The sequence below is a fragment of the Schistocerca piceifrons genome, chromosome 4 (assembly GCF_021461385.2).
Source record: "Schistocerca piceifrons isolate TAMUIC-IGC-003096 chromosome 4, iqSchPice1.1, whole genome shotgun sequence".
Lineage (NCBI taxonomy): Eukaryota > Metazoa > Arthropoda > Insecta > Orthoptera > Acrididae > Schistocerca > Schistocerca piceifrons.
Window position 1 is genome coordinate 750,035,043 of NC_060141.1, and position 21,087 is coordinate 750,056,129.

At 40.2% G+C, this 21,087-nt stretch overlaps 1 long non-coding RNA gene across 1 annotated transcript in view; it reads right to left on the reverse strand.

Moving 5' to 3' along the window:
• Window positions 1-21,087, reverse strand: part of LOC124796338 — a 378,735-nt gene that overhangs the window by 229,044 nt on the left and 128,604 nt on the right. The window contains exon 2 of the long non-coding RNA XR_007016750.1: window positions 19,744-19,876. This is a non-coding gene — a long non-coding RNA (uncharacterized LOC124796338). The remainder of the gene's footprint in view (window positions 1-19,743; window positions 19,877-21,087) is intronic.

The following is a 21,087-nucleotide window of genomic DNA, read 5'->3' on the forward strand; positions in this document are numbered from 1 at the left end:
ACGCATTAGATGTTATGCCGAACGAGGACCGTCCTCCGGCACACGGCAGAAACCACGCTGCCTTGTCCTTGTCCTCGTCGCCGTAACAGTTCTTCTCGAATGCGTCTTTGAGGTGCCCTCTACGACCGGCTGTGGCAAACTTATTCACGGTGGATTTGGAAAAGGAAACTCTGGAAAAGATTGCACTGAGTCTCACATGCTTCTTCGGATATGATGATGTGACATTTGTCCTGTGGCATACTGGTGTGAAAGGCTTCGAGAGTTCCTACAATATCTGAGCTCTCTCCACTCCAGCGTCAAATTCACTGTGGTAGTCTAAGAGAACGGCTGATTTGCCTTTTGCACTTCCTAGTGCAGCACAAAGTGGAATACACTGTAGGACACAGGTGTACAAGAAAGCCACCGATTCTGAGTTGTACTATCACGCCTGTAGGTGCCATCATCCTTCACGCTGGCAGCGGGTTATAGGTACAATGGTCTGCAGGGCCCGTGCAACATCGGACTACAACCGTCGTAAAGATATACTTAACAATTACACTCTCGGAAAGCTTTAGATCACTTTACTGATTCTTACTGCCTGAAATACCAATCGAACACCTGCATCTGATTAAGTAACAACCAAAAGCAAATTACAGTATTTGCTCCTATTTTCTTCTATGATTCCCCCTGTTGAACATCTGTCGTATCGCCTCCTTGGCCCCTACTCTCTTGGCCCAAAGAACACGAAAGGTATGTAGGGTCTGGTGCCCAGTGTGCATTCATAATCTATTATACCTCGTAGCTTCATCTGTAATACGTTCGCAAAACGCATCAAAACATTACAAAAGCCAGTTCTGCATCTAAATAGACTGATTTCACGACCTTGTTGCGGATTTCTGGTTGTACGATTGCTCCATGCGCTTAAAGAAATGAAAAAATCCATTACTGTTAACGATAAATGCTGAAAATACACTACTGGCCATTAAAATTGCTACACGAAGAAGAAATGCAGATGATAAACGGGTATTCATTGGACAAATATATTATACTGGAACTGACATGTGATTTCATTTTCACGCAATTTGGGTGCATATATCCTGAGAAATCAGTACCCAGAACAACCACCTCTGGCCGTAATAACGGACTTGATACGCCCAGGCATTGAGTCAAACAGAGCTTGGATGGTGTGTACAGGTGCAGCTGCCCATGCAGCTTCAACACGATACCACAGTTCATCAAGATTAGTGACTGGCGTATTGTGACGAGCCAGTTGCTCGGCCACCATTTACCAGACATTTTCAGTTGGTGAGAGATCTGGAGAATGTGCTGGCCAGGGCAGCAGTCGAACATTTTCTGTATCCAGAAAGGCCCATACAGGACCTACAACATGCGGTCGTGCATTATCCTGCTGAAATGCAGGGTTTCGCATGGATCTAATGAAGGGTAGAGCCACGTGTCTTAACACATCTGAAATGTAACGTCACTGCCGTCAATGCGAACAAGAGGTGACCGAGACGTGTAACCAATGGCACCCCACACCATCACGCCGAGTGATACGCCAGTATGGCGGTGACGAATACACGCTTCCAATGTGCGTTCACCGCGATGTCGCCAAACACGGATGGGACCATCATGATGCTGTAAACAGAACCTGGATTCATCCGAAAAAATGACGTTTTGCCATTCGTGCACCTAGGTTCGTCGTTGAGTACACCATCGCAGACGCTCCCGTCTGTTATGCATCGAGGGTAACCGGAGCCATGGTCTCTGAGCTGATAGTCCATGCTGCTGCAAACGTCGTCCAACTGTTCGTGCAGATGGTTGTTGTCTTGCAAACGTCCCCATCTGTTGACTCAGGGATCGAGACGTGGCTGCACGATCCGTTACAGCCATGCGGATATGATGCCTGTCATCTCGACTGCTAGTGATACGAGGCCGTTGGGATCCAGCACGGCGTTCCATATTATCCCCCTGCACCCACCCATTCCATATTCTGCTAACAGTCACTGGATCTCGACCAACGCGAGCAGCAATGTCGCGATAGGATAAACCGCAATCGCGATAGGCTACAATCCGACCTTTATAAAAGTCGGAAACGTGATGGTACGCATTTCTCCTCCTTACACGAGGCATCACAACAACGTTTCACCAGGCAACGCCGGTCAACTGCTGTTCGTGTATGAGAAATCGGTTGGAAACTTTGCTCGTGTGAGCACGTTGTAGGTGTCGCCACCTTGTGTGAATGCTCTGAAAAGCTAATCATTTGCATATCACAGCATCTTCTTCCAGTCAGTTAAATTTCGCGTCTGTAGCACGTCATCTTCGTGGTGTAGCAATTTTAATGGCCAGTAGTGTAAAACCTCTTTATGAACCATATATACACAGAGATTCGATTCCATGTATGCAGTGAACCAGTATCTGTTCAATAACCAGAAACAAATGTGCAACAGGACATGCGTGGTTTCATGTATCGATACCACCCCACAGGCGTCCCACAGTTGGTGACGAAATTGCAAGTTTACGTCCGACGCTGACAGCACTCACTGAGCCACACCTCTAGCATCTACATACCACGGGCGATATGGAACGGCAGGTGACAGCCACTCAACCCATTCACACTTGGAGCCTCTTCGCTAAGGCACCACAGTTCGTGCTTAGTACAGCGAGCCTCATTCTGGTTGCCATTGTATGAGCTGGACTCCAGTTCTTGCTGCATTATTTGTAATGAGTCTTAGTATGCTTCGATAAATAGAAGTTAAGTAAATTTTCTGTTTGTTGTGTTAATTTCTTCACTAATCACTTGTGACAAAACTACCATCTGGCGAGTAAGATGTATGAGACAGGCGAAATACCCCCAGACTTCAAGAAGAATATGATAATTCCAGTCCCAAAGAAAGCAGGTGTTGACAGATGTGAAAATTACCGAACTATCAGTCTAATAAGCCATGGCTGCAAAATTCTAACACGAATTCTTTACAGTCGAATGGAAAAGCTAGTAGAAGCCCACCTCGGGGAAGGTCAGTTTGGATTCTGTAGAAATGTTGGAACACATGAGGCAATACTCACCCTACGACTTATCTTAGAAAATAGATTAAGGAAAGGCAAACCTACATTTCTAGCATTTGTAGTCTTAGAGAAAGCTTTTGACAATGTTGACTGGAATATTCTTTCAAATTCTGGAGGTGGTAGGGGTAAAATACAGGGAGCGAAAGGCTATTTACAATTTGTACAGAAACCAGATGGCAGTTATAAGAGTCGAGGACCATGAAAGCGAAGCAGTGGTTGGGAAGGGAGTGAGACAGGGTTGTAGCCTATCCCCGATGTTATTCAATCTCTATATTGAGCAAGCAGTAAAGGAAACAAAAATTCGGAGTAGGAATTAAAATCTATGGATAAGAAATAAAAACTTTGAGGTTTGCCGATGACATTGTAGTTCTGTCAGAGACAGCAAAGGACTTGGAAGAGCAGTTGAACGGAATGGACAGTGTCTTGAAAGTAGGATATAAGATGAACATCAACAAAAGCAAAACGAGAATAATGGAATGTAGTCGAATTAAATCGGGTGATGCTGCGGGAATTAAATTTGGAAATGAAACGCATAAAGTAGTAAATGAGTTTTGCTATTTGGGGAGCAAAATAACTGATGGCGGTCGAAGTAGAGAGGATATAAAATGTAGACTGACAATGACGAGGAAACCGTTTCTGAAGAAGAGAAATTTGTTAACATCGAGTATAGATTTAAGTGTCAGGAAGTAGTACCTGAAAGTATTTGTATGGAGTGTAGGCATGTATGGAAGTGAAACATGGACGATAAATAGTTTAGACAAGAAGAGTATAGAAGCTTTCGAAATGTGGTGCTACAGAAAAATTCTGAAGATTAGATGGGTAGATCACATAGCTAATGAGGAGGTATTGAATAGATTTGGAGAGAAGAGAAGTTTGTGGCACAACTTGACTAGAAGAAGGGATCGGTTGGTAGGACATGTTCTGAGGCATCAAGGGATCACCAATTTAGTATTGGAGGGCAGCGTGGAGGGTAAAAATCGTAGAGGGAGACCAAGAGATGAATACACTAAACAGAATCAGAAGGATGTAGGTTGCAGTAGGTACTGAGAGATGAAGGAGCTTGCACAGGATAGACCACAACAACAACAATCACTTCTGCGCCTTCCATCTTTCCTACGATGACACTTGACGCATCACTCTATAGCCAACCTCTCCTTACCCTCCGTGTAGGAAGTCGTACACAGCAAATTTCCCCCTATCTCCAGCTCAAACTGGGCTTCTATCTCGACAACTTTTGTCTTTGCGCCTGCATCTCCAATATTTTTGACGCCACTGGTGGGTAAGGTGAGTACTACTCCATCTCCAGGTATTTTCAGAAGTAATTCAGTAGAGATCACATCCACTTCAACTCCTGTATCTGCAATTGCTACTGCAACTATACGTAATCTTAACTGGGATTGTAGCCTGCCGCCTATTTTATCCTTATCCTCTGTCTGCTAAGTATTAAATCCTTCCGTCAATATCTTCCCATTGCTGTGCTGGCTGTGACTTAGAGTAGGCAGCTGAGAGGAATGTCTGTGAGGGAAAGGGCGGGGAATGGGGAAATTGTCCTCGTCGATCCTCTCCATCCTGTAGTCGGTCACTGCCTGTGTTCTCGGCCGTCCGAAAAACGTCTTACTAGTTAACTTCTTTGTCAACGCTGTAGCGTTTCATAGTTGGTCATTTGCAGTCTCCAAGTCTACCAGCGAAAGGGGAAACGTCTAGTGAAATGTAACATCATACATCATTTCGACACTGTAACCAAGAAATAGAGAGCTGCATCAAACCAGTCTCTGGACTGAAGACCACAACAACAACAACAACAACAACCAAGAAATGGGCAAGAAAACGCTGCCATTGGCAATCTTCTAACTGTATAAAATGAAACGCGTATTCTAACGGAAAAACGCATTTTAGTAGTTACAAACTCAGTACCAGTATCAAAAAACTGTTGGTACAGTCATTATTAATACTATGTAGACACTAATTAAGAATTTCACTGGCATTATTTCATAAGTTTCAGTGCACTGTAACGGTGAGACGGTTTAATACATTTCGTCTGTAGAACGACTTCAAATCAGCCACAGTTATGACGTTGACATGCACTGCTGAGCCAGAACGTTGCTACCACTTGCCTAAGGACAGAGGCTCCATATTTTCTGAAAATCAGCCCCTGTTTCTTTCATGCATTATTTCTTTTGTGTATGTTTTACAGTTTTGTAATTTATCACAGTTAATGCAGAATAGTTTCTAACAATTGGGAAGTACTATATTGAACAATTTAGGACCTTTTGATGTCTCTAAAAAACAATAATTATGCAGTGATTATCTATAACTCTCCTTTAAATTTGGGTGCTATTTACACAAATAAGACACATGTAAAGGAGACCAAATTTTTAGAAAATATGTATGCCATGTTAGCTGAGATAGTAGGAGTGTTTAAGTTCACACATTAAGTATATTAACCACAGTAAAAAGTATTTTACCTTACATTTTAATTTTTAGAGTAATTTTTATCAACTACACATTTTATTTCTCTATAATTTAGTTGAATCTGATATAAAGTATGGGTATGCTAGATAAATATGGACAGCTGCAAGTTACAGAAAAAAATTACTGCAGTACTATATAAACTTGAGGAGATATGTGTACCTAAATACCGAAAAGTAAAACTTGTAGGAAATTGCCAATTAAGATTTAATTCATATTAAAATGTGCCACAGAACATCACTGAAGCATATTCACCATCCTCTTCCGTTTCTTCGTCTTCAGGTTTCCTCTTGGTATTCGTTTTAGTACTTATTGCTTCACTGGTGAATATACACTAATTACATTTAGGTACACATACTTCAACAAAATGAACTACGAAATTCACTTGGTTGGATAAGGGAGGTAAATAAATTTTACATAAATTAATGTATCATTGCTTGAAAGGAAATTATATCTACCTAGCAATGGAATTGTAAATTTAATTCATCATTACCAGTAAAATTCTGGGGAGGGGTATCGTGATATAATTTCATATTTGCTTATTGATTATTGAAGCATCTTGTTTGGTAAAGGAAGGGTAAAATGTAAATAATCTGAAGGTGTAGATTTCCTGAAAGTAATTGAACAACAAACTACATAGTAGGAAAGACCTCGGCTCCACTACAAATAGCATCAATGTTAATTCTAGTTTGAATCATCACTGAAGAACTGATACATAGGTTTTCTCAAGAGCGGGGATTGCTTTGTTTGTAGACTAGTTATCCCTGAATTTTCTTTCATCGGATTTATTTATGTGTGGCACTGTTAGTACTTATTGCACACTACTGAACATCTAGAATCACAAATGTTTTGTTTTATTCCAACTGAAAGTTTGTTGCCTAAGTTCTCTGTAGCACTCAGGCAACAAACTTTCTGTAGGACGTAAACAAAACATTTCAACAAAGAGAAAATAAACAGGAGCAAAGATGATCATTTACAGATGCTGGAAACCAGTAGTGTTACCAACAAATACAATATCTACCTTTGTAGATAAGTTAGTGAACTGATCTGAAAGTTCGGCTACTTTATCCGATAGTGAAATCATTTCCTCTGTATGTTTTTCTGAACCAAGTTTCAGAGTGTCCATTTGTGTTGCAATCGTGTCTACTGTGACCTTTAAGTTTTCCTGAGTTTTTGCAAGTTGCGTAACCGAATCGGTAGATGCAACTGAGTCAATTTTAGCTTGCAAGGTGTTGTGATTTTCATGAAAAATAGTTTGCAGTTCTTTTATGGCTGCTTCATGATTCTGTAATGCATTTTCATGCCGCGAAAAAATAGGTTGGAAATGCTCACAAATTTGTGATTTTACGTCATTACAGACTTTTTGACATTTCGATTCAATGTTATGTAACTCACTAGTTAAATCTTCACGTGTTTGTTCAAGTGTGGTGTCTAACTTTTGAAGATTTTGTTCCATTGTGTCTAACTTTTTGAGATTTTGTTCCACTGTGTCTAACTTTTTGAGATTTTGTTCCACTGTGTCTAACTGTTGCTGTGTTTGTCTCTGGTGTTGTTCCATTGTGTCTAACTTTTCAAGCTTTTGCTGTGTTTGTCTCTGATTTTGTTCCATTTGTTGCATTAATTGCAATAATAATGTATTAGTGTCTGGAATCTGTTTCTCTACGCTTTTCGGCAGTGCATTTGCACCGACAACATTCACATTTTGACAAGCAGAAAATGTGTCTTGACTTATTTGAGAAAACGGTGATGACCCAAAACCTGAATCTACAGTATTTGCGAAATTGTGTCCTGTCATTTCGGATTCCTGAGGCGAGCTGTTGCCGACCAATCGATCGATAACGCTTCCCTGTTCACTACCTGTTTCACTGTCTACACCATTGTTTGCCGCCCGCTCCATTTCCCTATGCACAATTACCAAATTACTACTTTGAACATCAGTTAATTCATTACTCTGCGGCGCTAACACACTGCCTTCGTCTTCACTGTCATTTCTCAGTTTACTTTGGAGCCTAGTATTACGTTTTTCACACGCCATTATTGTCACAGTATTTCACACGACAACACAGAAAAACACAATTTGAAGAGCAAAATAAAATAACGTAGCAATGGAAATAATGTCTAGTTAATTGGCAGCTGCGAAATACTTGGTGCAAATCTACATGCATGCCGCAACTGTTTTACTCTACAACAATGAAAAACTACAACTACAAAGGAGATTCTCTCTACAATTACGCGCTAGCAATAAACAAAAGCTACACTAAATACACAAACTACAAGAAAAAATCAGAAGATTCCAGTGAGGTATCCTGGCAGGGTCGCCATATGAAACGTCCCCTTTGAACAATTCTTGCATGACTGTGCTTAAACTGACACACAATATTTTTAGCGCAACGCAATCTGACTTTCAAAAATCCCTACAAAAGAATGGCCCTGAGTAACTTTAAACTATATCTTTCACAAATCACTAAATCACTTACCTCACAATAATCTTCGTTTCTCCCACTACTGCAATACAGCGAGCGCCACTACTGCCAGCTAAATAAAAGATTCAAACTACTGAAGGCACTAACTACTGATAGGGATAGTTAGCAAATGAAAGATATTAATAGAGAACGAACAATGTATTTACCTTGATATCATCATATATAAATATAGCAGTTCATGACAAATTACAAATCTCCGCCATCTCTCTCCCCACATCCACCACTGCTGGCGGCTCACCTCCAACTGCGCAACGTTACGCGCTGTTCACAGCCAGCTGCCTAACACTACAATGGCGAGTATTACAACAATGCAAAGCTGCCACGGACTGCACACAGCACAGCCAGTGATTTTCATACAGAGGTGGCGTTACCAATAAAAAAGCTAAACAGCCTACTTACATAAAGAAAACATAAACAGCCTACTTACATAGAGAAAACATAAACAGCCTACTTACATTACCAATAAAAAAGCTAAACAGCCTACTTACATAAAGAAAACATAAACAGCCTACTTACATAGAGAAAACATAAACAGCCTACTTACATAGCCCCCATGCTCCCCACAAAAAATTTTACAAATTTTTTTTTTGGGCAGTGGCCAATAATGATTTGATAAAATTTTTCATAATTACAATAACAAAGATATCAAATGCACACACTTATTGATACAATGTTGGTCAAAAGCTAAAATTTTCTCACAGTCCATAAAGACAGTCCTCATCATTCGTCACAGTAAAATTGCAGTGTTTTTCTCAAAGTCTGAGCAGTAAAAGACAATGCACACAGACGTAGTGGATTTCCATGCAGTCTTGAAGAAGTAGTGTTGTCCTTCCAACGGAAAGACAGTGCTGACTCGACATGCAGACAGGTAATGGGCCACAATGTAGCAAACCCACAGCAGAGTCAGTCGACGTTTTGAAGAATATTGGTAGTTAGGTCATCACAGAGCAGACCCACTGTAGTCCTGGTAGAGATTACGGTATTGGTGGGCCACCAGAGGTGCAGACCCACTGTAGTCCTTGTAGAGATGACCAGCAGCCATCTGTTGTGATTGTGCAGGTGCACAATCACCAGTGAAGAGTCTTGCAGTTAATATAGCAAGTCCATAACCACCACTTGTGCACTCACAAAGATTTTGGAATTGTCCTTAGAACCAACAATGCTGTTATCCAGTCCCTTGCTGAATTATTAACACACGTGCAAACACTATCAGTCCCTACTTCTCACATATTGTCCATATACTATGACCAACAGAAACGTGTGCAGTGAAATGTAACTTAATTTGAAGAACTGGTGTCTGTACACATTATAAATTTACAACATGAAAATACAATTACAAAGGTACAAAATACATCATTAAAGAACATAACAATACAGATAACATTTGTAGTAAAACAGGCGTTACAATAGAATAGAAATAGACATATACGTCAGTGTTACAGGAATTATGACATGAGTACATACATAAAAGATCACAATAACTTTTGAAACATCAACTTCACACATTAGCATTAACACAAAACAGAGTAAATAATGTCTAAACATCTTTACAAAGTAAATAACATATTATTAATGCCAATTATATTCGAGGATAACAGTATTCCTCACCATAGTGAATGTAGCTTAATATTAAAAGAAGAAAAAATTCTATGAAACTACACAGAGACAGGAAGAAAACAAATACACAAGGGTACACACACACATAGTGGGATAACACCAATAGGAAAGGACAGGGTTCGTTTTCAGTGTAACATTTGGTACTGCAGTCCAACCCAAAACTTCATATATCTTTCCTCTTATTTCATCCTTTGTTTCCACAAAAAAAATTCTAACTAAGCATGCTTTCTGTGTTTATATGTTCACACATTTCGTACCTCATTTTTATTTTCCATTATCTTACCTCATCATTTATTTCCAAGAAAATCCTACCTAAACCTGTTTTCTCAATGCATTTCTTCCAATTCATCGCAACTCATTCTCTTAGAGGCTACCCCCTCTTAAGCTAACTTAAATCTACTGAGCTCAGATGCTAAACTAAGGAACGAGGCAATGCAGCAGCACAAAACAATTAACACAAGCAGCAATGACAAAAAATACAGATTGGCAAAGCTAGCAGCAGCAAATGTAATAACTTATATCAAAACATGACATAGCTCAAGCAGAAAAAATAGTACACTAAAGATAACAATGCAGATAAGGGAAATGTATAATCACATCTTAATGTCTATGTAATTAAAGTGGTGCACCACAAGAAGTTATTCTACCAAAAAGTTACCAATTACTTGAAAAGAAAATTATGAATGCAGTTACTAGTTCCTTCTTATTGTTCTTTCCTTTCCAAGTGCTCCTTTTTTAAAGAATGTGGATCATAAAATAATTATTTAATAGATCTGTTGACAGAAAGTGTTCACATTAGCAAATGCATTTAATTTTATTTTATGAAACCAATGCTGCAACACAGCTGGAAAACAGATGTCAAATGAAATAAGCAATTACGCAAACCAAAGCATAAAAACATCATTCAATAGTCATGTGACATTTCATAAGTTAGTAGAAATTCTCTCAACTCTCGTAGAAAGACGCTTGTCGTAATCAGGTGTGCAGATGTACGAATATTTCCCATCAATTCATAAGCATTTCAGTAATTAGCACAAAGTGCGAGTAATCATATGTTTTCAAGTAACGAGGGTGTCGCATTAGCGATGAAAGGCACACCCTAATGGCTTGTTCTCCAGGTGTTTGACACATCCCACGTCCCCTTTTTTTTCTACCTGTGCCGCTGAAAAGGGCTCGCAATAATGGCTTTTTCTCCAGGCGTCTGACACAGCTGGATGCCCGCGACGCATTACGTGCAGGTGGTCACTTAACTTTCTTACGGAAATATTTACCACTAAAGTGACAGTCTGATATAAAAAATTTCACAGGTCGAGAATTTGCGTTACAAATGTGTAGAAACAAAATCCTATAAATACAACAGTGTCCAAAAAATTTTCAGTGGCATTGTGATACATTCACACATGTACACAGATTTCATAATTCTAAAGTACGATTCTTGGTTTCCAACATCCTTTTCCACAAATCAGAGTCCCTAACCACTACTCATTATTCCTTACCTTATAATACATATACATATTCGTCGACACTTCTTCAATATTTCATCATAAGAAATACGTAGCATAATCAAATTCCTCATATACGGTATCATCATCTTATTGATCATAAACATATCTCAACAGCATAATACACATCGTCGTCGTAATAATAACATCATAACACCTCAGTCAAATCTCAAAAACGTCGTAGCTTTCTGCAATAATTTCAAAACCTAAAAAAATTCTCTGCTCATGTCAAAAGTGTCAGCTGCCTCAAACGTACTTTAAAAATCATGATCTCATACCAAATACATCATTCAAAGCTCTCATAGTATCACAATGGTTCCGAAAAAATATGAAGAGTTCACACAGTACAGACAAAATACAATTTCGTAAGTGTGAAGTTATCCAACGGTGTAATTACGTAAACATCTGTCACTGATATAGTAAAATAAATGTTTGTCTCTCTCAGTTACATGATCAGATAGCTGTATAATTTATGTGTTAGAGAAATATGGTACCGATGTGTAAAGTTGTATAAGCAAATACCATATTAGCTAGGGTTCCTTGTGGTTGCCAAACACATGGTACACAAAGTAAGCATGTACCCCCCTGAGGATAAATGTAATTATACCCTCAGGTGTTACAAATTACAGCAATGGAATGAAATGTATCACGGAAAACTTTCTTTGTAATTAAAAAATCTTTGAAAATAAGTGTTTAAAGTATAAGATTAATCACTCAAATGCGTGTCCTGTAGCGCTAAATGCGCGTCTTGCTGTAAGATAATTCTGTGGAACTGTCGTAGTTATCGTCCTCTGTAAGCAAAGTTCTGCTAAAGTCAATGTACTTACCTCATGATACACAAAAGTGAAATGCTTTGCGTATAGATATCTTAGTTATTACGCTTATTGCCGTGATGAGGAAAGTACTGTACAGTAACGTATTGTTATGCCACGAAAAAGGCTGTCTCATTGTTGCTATACCACAAAAGTTACTACTAAAACATGTTTTTCTTCCTAGAAGAATTCAGAAAACTGTGCAGATATAAAACAGATACACTGCAAAAGCAACATTGTAAATTGTCACTCATTAGTAGCGTCGTGATAAAAATCGTGTAGCTGTCACATAAACTAACCTCTGTGTCATCTGGTATCTCTCAGAAAGTACTTTAAATCCGGAATGTATTTTCAAGTAAACCAAAATGTTGCATTAAAATCTCATTAGCAGTACTGGTAAATGTTCTAATCGTACAACTAACAAGCAAGAATGTACACACACAATTACACTGTGTCGTCTGTTCGCAATAACAATGCATTCGTAATTTCTGTTTAAATAATTTCTCTTGGTTCTTGGCTGGATATTGAACTTCAAACATTGTTGCATGGTAACAGTTTCTAAAGCATACTAGCAACGTGAAGTGAAACGCTTTATGGCAAAGACAAAGTTAAAAAGCAGATTATCTTTCAATAAACGGTTTTACATGTGAAATATGGTGTAAACCTTTACTCTTCCTAGTACGCAGAGTTTCAACTTTAACGCAATTATCATGTCGTATACGTCGGTAAAGAATACTGGAATTTTTCTCAAGGTTAGCGTCTATGTTATTTTTCTCTGAGCCAGCCGGCGCACGCGGCTGCCTGCGGTGCGAGTCATTGTCTGTCTCTTTGTTGGCGCGCGTTGTTATTGGGATTAGGAGACCTAACTTCTACAAATTCGCCTTGCCGAGAGGGCCCAGCCCTGTTTGAAGCTCGCCAGTTCTGATGCAATTCAGGTCTGTCGTTACGATCATATCGTCTGTCGTCATGTCGGTAGATTCCATAGTTTCTTTCTTGTCGGTCACGTGGTGGAGAATTTCTCCCTGAATCGTAACTCCGCGCTGAACTGTTGCGTCTGAAGTTATTCTGTCTCCCCTGGTAATAATTGTTTTGGTTCCCATATTGTCTGTTTCTGTGGTTATCTCTGTCATATTCATTACTACGGAAATGCGATCTTTCTCTGTAACTATTATTACTCTGCCAGTGGTTGTCATATGGGTGGTGTCTGTTTTGGTCACGATTTGCGTTGTAAGAATAGCCTTGTCGTGTAAAGTTATTACTTCTTTCATCGCGGAATTGCGACGGATGTGACCTGTAATTGCTGTGTTCCTGGTTTCGCGTTCCGCGATTGTCAGTGTCAATTTCTAATTCTTGTAAGAGTCCCTGAAATGCTTCAATGTCGTCTTTGCAACGTCCTGCCAAAATAATATGCCGTAAATGTTCAGGTAATTTGATTAAGCAAATGCGGATGAGTTCTGAGGGGCTGTATGGGTTTGAAAGATATTGATTCTTGTGCAACATGTCTTCAAAATATTTCACAAGACTGGAGAATTCAGATTGTTCGAAATGTTTCATCATTATGATACCACGTTTTACTCGATCTTGTGTGACTTGAGACCAATATGCTGAGAGGAAGGCATGGTAAAACTCTCCTTCACTGTGGCAATCATGAATTACCGATCGCATTCTTACAGCTGGTTCATTCTCTAAGTAGCCACACATAAATTCTAATCTGTGTTCCAACGACCAGTTGGGAGGAAAACAATGAGAGAATTGATGGAGCCATGCTTGTGGATGAATGTCGTTGGCAGAATTCTTAAACGTTTTGAATTTACGTGTAGTAATGAACAGCTTATAGTCAAAATCATCGTGTCGGCGAGTAGCATCTCGATCATAGTTACGTCGTTTCGGCGGTTCCATCTCAAAATTCGGCGTACCTTGCCAACTTCTTTCACAATTTCCGAAGTGCCCTGTGTTGTTATTTTGTGTCTGTTCCGTATTTGTATGTCCCTCTTCCCGTATTGGGGCGCGAGTGTCCTCTGAAATACGTAATTCTTGTACTACTTGTGCCAACTGTTCTTGCACTTCCCGGATTTCTCTTTTGTACTGTGTATTGATTTGATTTTGATTTTGTTTGAATTTTCTAATTTGTTCATACTCTTCTGTGTCAGTGAAGGCTACAGGTGTTGTGTCATTCAGATCATCATCTACCTTTGTAGATAAGTTAGTGAACTGATCTGAAAGTTCGGCTACTTTATCCGATAGTGAAATCATTTCCTCTGTATGTTTTTCTGAACCAAGTTTCAGAGTGTCCATTTGTGTTGCAATCGTGTCTACTGTGACCTTTAAGTTTTCCTGAGTTTTTGCAAGTTGCGTAACCGAATCGGTAGATGCAACTGAGTCAATTTTAGCTTGCAAGGTGTTGTGATTTTCATGAAAAATAGTTTGCAGTTCTTTTATGGCTGCTTCATGATTCTGTAATGCATTTTCATGCCGCGAAAAAATAGGTTGGAAATGCTCACAAATTTGTGATTTTACGTCATTACAGACTTTTTGACATTTCGATTCAATGTTATGTAACTCACTAGTTAAATCTTCACGTGTTTGTTCAAGTGTGGTGTCTAACTTTTGAAGATTTTGTTCCATTGTGTCTAACTTTTTGAGATTTTGTTCCACTGTGTCTAACTTTTTGAGATTTTGTTCCACTGTGTCTAACTGTTGCTGTGTTTGTCTCTGGTGTTGTTCCATTGTGTCTAACTTTTCAAGCTTTTGCTGTGTTTGTCTCTGATTTTGTTCCATTTGTTGCATTAATTGCAATAATAATGTATTAGTGTCTGGAATCTGTTTCTCTACGCTTTTCGGCAGTGCATTTGCACCGACAACATTCACATTTTGACAAGCAGAAAATGTGTCTTGACTTATTTGAGAAAACGGTGATGACCCAAAACCTGAATCTACAGTATTTGCGAAATTGTGTCCTGTCATTTCGGATTCCTGAGGCGAGCTGTTGCCGACCAATCGATCGATAACGCTTCCCTGTTCACTACCTGTTTCACTGTCTACACCATTGTTTGCCGCCCGCTCCATTTCCCTATGCACAATTACCAAATTACTACTTTGAACATCAGTTAATTCATTACTCTGCGGCGCTAACACACTGCCTTCGTCTTCACTGTCATTTCTCAGTTTACTTTGGAGCCTAGTATTACGTTTTTCACACGCCATTATTGTCACAGTATTTCACACGACAACACAGAAAAACACAATTTGAAGAGCAAAATAAAATAACGTAGCAATGGAAATAATGTCTAGTTAATTGCAGCTGCGAAATACTTGGTGCAAATCTACATGCATGCCGCAACTGTTTTACTCTACAACAATGAAAAACTACAACTACAAAGGAGATTCTCTCTACAATTACGCGCTAGCAATAAACAAAAGCTACACTAAATACACAAACTACAAGAAAAAATCAGAAGATTCCAGTGAGGTATCCTGGCAGGGTCGCCATATGAAACGTCCCCTTTGAACAATTCTTGCATGACTGTGCTTAAACTGACACACAATATTTTTAGCGCAACGCAATCTGACTTTCAAAAATCCCTACAAAAGAATGGCCCTGAGTAACTTTAAACTATATCTTTCACAAATCACTAAATCACTTACCTCACAATAATCTTCGTTTCTCCCACTACTGCAATACAGCGAGCGCCACTACTGCCAGCTAAATAAAAGATTCAAACTACTGAAGGCACTAACTACTGATAGGGATAGTTAGCAAATGAAAGATATTAATAGAGAACGAACAATGTATTTACCTTGATATCATCATATATAAATATAGCAGTTCATGACAAATTACAAATCTCCGCCATCTCTCTCCCCACATCCACCACTGCTGGCGGCTCACCTCCAACTGCGCAACGTTACGCGCTGTTCACAGCCAGCTGCCTAACACTACAATGGCGAGTATTACAACAATGCAAAGCTGCCACGGACTGCACACAGCACAGCCAGTGATTTTCATACAGAGGTGGCGTTACCAATAAAAAAGCTAAACAGCCTACTTACATAAAGAAAACATAAACAGCCTACTTACATAGAGAAAACATAAACAGCCTACTTACATTACCAATAAAAAAGCTAAACAGCCTACTTACATAAAGAAAACATAAACAGCCTACTTACATAGAGAAAACATAAACAGCCTACTTACACTAGACGTATTCGATCGCCTTCAGATCAGGCAGATTTGGTGGTTACAGCATCAACATGAGTCCACTACTATGCTTCTCACACCACTGTGGTACAATTTTGGCCTGTGACATGGACAGTTAATCTGCTGGAAGATGTCATCACAGCCAAGAAAGACGTCAAACGTGAAGGGATGCGAGTAGTCCACAACAATATTAGCGGTGCCCAAATCTGTCATGGTGCTGTCAATTACCTTCATGGAAACCCAGATGAATGTCCCCCCTGGCATAATACTGCCCCCACTGGCATGCATCCATGGCGCGGTCCACAAACCAAACAACTGTTCACCTGGATGATAGCATATCTGGACACAACCACCGACTTGGTGTAACAAGAAATGTATTTCATACGATCAGTCAACGTGGTTCCATTGATCAACGGTCCAATTGCAATGGTCCTGTCCGTAGTGCAATCGTAGCTGACGATGTCGTTGGGTCGACATCTGAACACACAGAGGCACTCTACAGCAGAGTTCCACATTCATGAGTTGAACAGTGAGCAGTGAAACACTTTGTGTCAGACCTACCACAGATCACCACCCATCCCGCTTTACAGAGAGCTCAAGCCTTTGACCTAAATGCTCTGTGATGAGGTGTGGACGTTCAACACCTTGTCACCTACGAGTGGTTTCACCGTCCTTCAACTACTTGCCATACATGCCCACGTCAATGGCATGCGAACAGATGACAAGCTTAGTCATTTCCGAGATGCTCTTTCGCAGGTGCTTTGCCATAAATATCTGTCATTTGTCAAAGTTCTTATATCAGTGTATCCCTCAGTTTGCTGTCCATATCGCACCTAGAAATATTCCACATTCATCTTCGCTCTGCTTATATATATGCACATACACACACACACACACACACACACACACACACACACACACAGGCACATATGGAGATCCACAAAAGCGATATGCACTATAGGGATATGCACATCTATAGGTGGCAGAGGTGTCATTTGTACTCAGGTGATTCACGGGAAAATGTTTTCGATGTGATTATGACTTCAAGACGGGAATTAACCGATCCTGAACGTGGAAGCTGGATGCATGGGACATCGCATTTCGAAAATCGTTAGGGAATTCGAGATCCGCAGTGTCAAGAGAGTGATGAGAATACCATATTTCAGGCATTATCTCTCACCATGATCAACACAATGACTGACTACATTCACTTAACGACCGAGCGCAGCGACGTTAGTGTAGAGTTGTCAGTGCTAACAGACATCCAATACGTCGTGAAATAACAATAGAAATGAATGTAGGACGTATGACGAATGTTTCTGTTAGGACACCGCGGCGAAATTCGGCGTTAACGGGCTATGGCAGCAGACGACCGATGCGACTGCCTTTGCTAACAACAGGACATCGCCTGCGATTCCTCTCATGAGTTTGTAACGAATGGAAAACTATAGCGTGGCCAGATATGTCCCAGTTTCAGTTGGTAAGAGCTGATGATAGGGTCAGAGTGTGGCACGGACACCACGAAGTCACGGACCCAAGTTGTCAACAAGGCACTGGCTCCATAATGGTGTGACCAGTATTTACATGAAATGGACTGGATCCTCTGGTCCAACTGGACCAATCGTTGAGTAGAAATCATAATGTTTGGGTACTTAGAGACCATTTGCAGCCATTGGTGGAATTCATATTCCCAAACAACTATGGATGTCACTGGAACACAGTTGTTCGTGAATGATTTGAAGAACTTTGTGGACAATTCGAGCGAATGATTTGGCCACCCAGATCGCCCGACACGGGGCACATCGAAACGTCAGTTCGTGCACAGAATCCTACCCCGGCAACACTTCCGCAATTATAGATGGCTTTAGAGGCAGCGTCGCTCAATACGTGTGCAGGGGATTTGCAACGACGCGGTGAATCCATGCCTCTTCCAGCTGCTGCACTACGCCAGGCCACAGGAGGTCCGACACTATATAAGGAGATATTCGATGGCTTTTGTCACCTCAGTGGCACTTGGCTTACCACATACGTATCCGCAATGCCACCAGGCGATGTTCAGTCTCGCAGAGGGTAGTGGTCATAATGTTTTGACTCCTCACTGTATTTCCATTCATCAACTCGTTTCTAGAACGGCGAATAGTACTCTGTGGCAAAGATAGAAGTGGACCTGAGACAGCACCATGGAGGTAAAAATAAGAGTTTCATGGCGTCACAAACTTGAAGCCGACCCAAATGTTAGCTACCCCAAAACATTCGCTTCTGGTGGTTTGATTCCGTGTAGTCGTGAAGTGTTTCGATAAAAATTGCAGGCTTGCGTCGCTTACGGGTGTACTAATCGTACTGATTGCAGTCTAAAGTTTAAACAAATCACATTTCATTCGTAATTGGATTTATTTACGCGCTATTTTCTTATATATACTTGAAATTCTGATGCACTGTAAAGTTTTACAGTATGGTTTTATTTCTGTGATTTGACTTTAGATTTCCTATCAACCCAACGCGAAGAGCTCTCTGGAGGTGAGCAATACACTTGGTTTTCATTGTTTGGCTTCGTGTTTCTTCAAGAATGTGTTGTAGCTTGCCACTCAATTCATGGCTTATGTCCATATTTGCGCTTATTCCCAAGTAACTGAAAAGTCCTGGCATGAAATATCCTGGAAATGGATACAAATGCTTTAAAATGCTATAATTTAATATAAAAGTAATGTAACTACGTGTAGTTAATTAAATCTTCAGTAAAATGTGTGGAACACTTGTTACAGTGGTTAAAGTACTTAAAGGGTTACATATATATTAAAGCAAAGTTCCCTATCTATGTCCAGGTTATTTAGATCATTATATTAATCACTGTGTTGTCGTGTTACGCTGTAAATTGCTGTTATTTGCCACACTGAATGTCACTTGGCAGGTACAATTTAAAAACAGAGCAGATGTGTAAACTACAATGGGCCTGACAATCTTAAATTCAGTTCTTTTCTTCCGAATTTAACGAATCTTTCACTTTGTTGACATGACAGCTGACTTGTTTATATCATCCCTGCATACATCTATGGGACAGCAAAGGAAATAAGGTAAGTTTCTTGCACACTTGAACATTTAAAATTTGCATTTGACTTGAAAATGCAAAGAATACAAATCGGTGCCTCTAAACTATCAATCATTGCTTTTGGAGTTCTGGCTTTGTGAATTATCGACACAAAAACAATGAAAGTGAATAGAAATGGATTACGAAAGCACGCTTTTCATAGCACATACTCCTCTTCTCGGTTATTCGAAGTGTATAAACAAAAAGGAATTTCAGTACTGAGGCCAGAAACGTCATATTTTCATGTCGTATTACGGTATCGAACGCGCATTTAAGACCAGAAAAACGTTTGAAGTTGCGTTCCTTATGCTGTGTTGTTCACTAAAACAGTGTAACATTTACTATATAAAACAAATATCGCGTGTACACGACAGAAATAACGAACAAGAAGCAATTGTAAATACTCGTCTGCTACTGTTTTGGGGGATCCAAGATGGCGGCAGGCCCCGCTCACTGGCTTCAAACGAAAGTACAGCGTAAGTCTGTAGCGCAATCTCCCCTTATTCTACTTCCATGGACAGCAGTCACTCACCTGGTCGGGGCCAGTGACGTCAGCCGCTCCTGCCTCTGCGTCCACCTCCGCCTCTGCCTCCGCTTCCCCCTCTGCCTCACCGCTGCCTGTGGTGCTCACGCTGACGCTGGAGCTGCCGAACGAGGTACTCCCCCTGCGACAACAGAGAGGGCAGCAGCCATTGTAGTAACGGTCGGAGGCCCGCACCAACGGACTCGTTCCATCAAACTACTGAAGTGATAACACATTTTCTAAATCCTTTATAGAAATAAGCTCTGTTGATCTTTGGTGAAAAAGCAATGTCGTGTGGCATTGTTGGCTGGGAGACCTTGTGGGGAAACAAGCACTTATCGATAAGTCTAGTGCGGCGAGAAAGAAAATTTTTTTCTGCCACTCGGCAAAGATCGAGACGGCAGCACCCAATACATGCAGTGAATAGACAAAGAGATTGCTTAATAATCTTATATACAATTAAACGTTTAAATGTATGCAGAACTAAGCCAATGTCAAAAGTTTCGAGTCTCAGCATGATCTGATAATTAGTTCCTTCAGACATAAAGTTTCGAAATTTTGAACCTGCTAATATTAAACTTACTAAGTTGTTCTTTTACAATAGGGTTCAGTTGGTTATAAAAACATTCTGTACAGGTTTTTATGAAGCTACCTCGTTTACTTTTTGAATTATTAAGCGAAAACCAATTTTTGTGCCAAAAACTGAGGCAACGAGTAAGGTTAACCAACCGTAGTATATAAGACACAAAGCTAAAGTGACAGCACTATATTTGATACTAGCAATACTGCAGCTGTACCACCTTTCACTATGATACTGTAAACCGATAAAGGTACAAAAACTGCAAAGAAACAGTTCAGAAGCCATTATCTACCCCTGAAAAATTCTGCAGATTAAAGTTTAACACTTAGCCGGCTGAGAATTTTATACACTATAAACAGAGCATAGATTTACTTACAGAAAAATTGTAAATCCTGTAGGTCTTCAGCTAACAACGGTGTAAATAGTTTTATACTCAAGAAAGGGTGCTGGAAGCGCACTGCTGATCGCGCTGGAAGCAGTTTTGGACTGAGTGGTTCCTTCGCCATCCGTACCGAGAATACGTACAAGGTCGAAGTGTCCTGCACTCAGGAAGTTGTTCGGTCGTTGTCAGTCATACGGAAATGCGTTACGCTCCACTATGGGGTGTGCCGTAGTTCTGCCCGCGTGTGTGTTCGCTTAAGCTTCGGATGGCATTAATGACGAGTTCATGGTTTATCGATCGCATGATACATCTTGTGAAACTGTGTAACAGCGAACCTAATTGGAATAATAACTGACTGGCACACCCATGTTTCGTTTTAGATTGTTTTGTG